The sequence below is a fragment of the Peromyscus leucopus genome, chromosome 3 (genome assembly GCF_004664715.2).
Source record: "Peromyscus leucopus breed LL Stock chromosome 3, UCI_PerLeu_2.1, whole genome shotgun sequence".
NCBI lineage: Eukaryota > Metazoa > Chordata > Mammalia > Rodentia > Cricetidae > Peromyscus > Peromyscus leucopus.
In genome coordinates this window covers 16,476,539-16,478,375 of record NC_051065.1, presented here as the reverse complement: position 1 = coordinate 16,478,375, position 1,837 = coordinate 16,476,539, and positions in this window count along the sequence as shown.

Here is a 1,837-nt window from a genome sequence, read left to right as displayed (position 1 = left end):
GCTGGAAAAACATGCTGGGAAACAGAAATATAGCTTTGGGGATTGTGACAGAGGACATGCATCTCAGTGACAGAGGACATGCATCTCAGAGCATGATTAGTGTGAAAGGACAAGGACTAGAAGCTCACTCCAGGTGGTCCTGATTTGAAAGAGGTAGAGAGTGAAGACAGACAGGCAGACAAGAAAAAAAAAAAAAAGAAATATTGCATAAAATTTATTTTATGTATCATATCCAAGTCCTTTGCATGCAATTAATCTTAATAGATACAATTAGTGATAAACAAATAAGCACAATGATATTAATGAATTTGCCTATATTCTGTACCTTCTATAAAGGGGGGGGGCTCCTTAGGAATGAAGGATGAATGTTCATACATGTATTTGGGTAAAAAATAAAACTTTTAGTGGTTCTAGTGTTCTAGTTTAGTCTTTATAACCTCCTTACACAAAGAATGTAAAACTAGTTTCAAATAATTATTTAATGTCCAAATCTGGATTTTATACTGTCATTTATAATAAATTAACATAAAAATTATTTTCAAACTGCTGTGAAAAAAATGTGCAGCAAAATAACCATAACAAAAGTACATAGTGCTGTCTTTTAAATATGTTTTGTACTTTTAGCATCCCACAACATATGTCTTTCTTTATCCCAAACCCATACCTAGTAGTAATGCACTATCACATTTGGAGGTAGTCATAAAGTTATAGGATATTTTATTCTGAAGGTATTTTAACTTCAGAATACAAACAAATAAATACATAAGAAAACCATAATTGTGAAGAACAAACACACCAAGAAAATCATGCCAAAATCCAAGCAAACCAAGGCAATATTTTCGTGAAAAAAAAAGAGTCAAAATCTAGAAAAGAAAAATTTATCTTAAAAGTGCAATTCACTATGCTTTCTTAAAGCTGATGAAAGAAAAAAAGGCTGGTCCCTTTGGTAAATGTGTAAGAAATGAAAATCTGCACTGAATGTAACATTAGGATGCAGAAGGCTTCAGTCAATAGCCTTACTTAGAATAATATATTCAATGCTTAAAATAATGTAAGTAGGAGACCCCAGCCACTTTCTGAGACTTAGAGACTGGCCCCCAGCTCCCATCCTGCCCCCGACTTCCCTTCTGGACCAGAGAGGGCTCCCATCCTGCTCTGGACTTTCCTTCTGGACAAGAGTGCACATCCTATCCCGGACTTCCCTTCTGGACAAGAGCGCCCATCCTACCCAGGACTTCCTGTCTGGACAAAATCTCCCATCCTGCCCCAGACTTCCTGTCCAGATAAGAGCTTCCATCCTGTCCCGGAGTTCCCAATTGGACAGGAGAGGTCCCATCTGGACAAGAGAGAGAGACTTCCTGAATCTGTCAGCTCTGTCTGAACCAAGTGCACTAATAAGACCAAGAACAAACCACAAGGAGACTGGCAGACATCAAGGCAGAAGTACATATAAAAAAATGAAGAGCAATACAGCATCACCAGAACGTAGCCTGCCTCCAACATCTAGACCTGAACATCAAAAATTGGAAGAAGCAGAAGAAAACAGCCTTATGAATAGCATCATGAAGAAGGTAGAGACTTGTGTAGAGGAAAAGACAAAAAAAAAATGGGAAGAATGCTATAAACAACTAGAGGAAAGGGCAAACAAATTAAAAGAAAACAATAAAGTCCTGGAAGAAAACAATAAAACCCTGGAAGAAAACAATAAAGTCCTGGAAGAAAACGATAAAGTACTGAAAGAAAATCATGAAAAAGCAATGAAACAAACAAAAAAACAAAACAAAAAAAAAAAAAAAAACAGTCCAAGACCTGAAAAGGGAAATAGAAAAAAATGAAG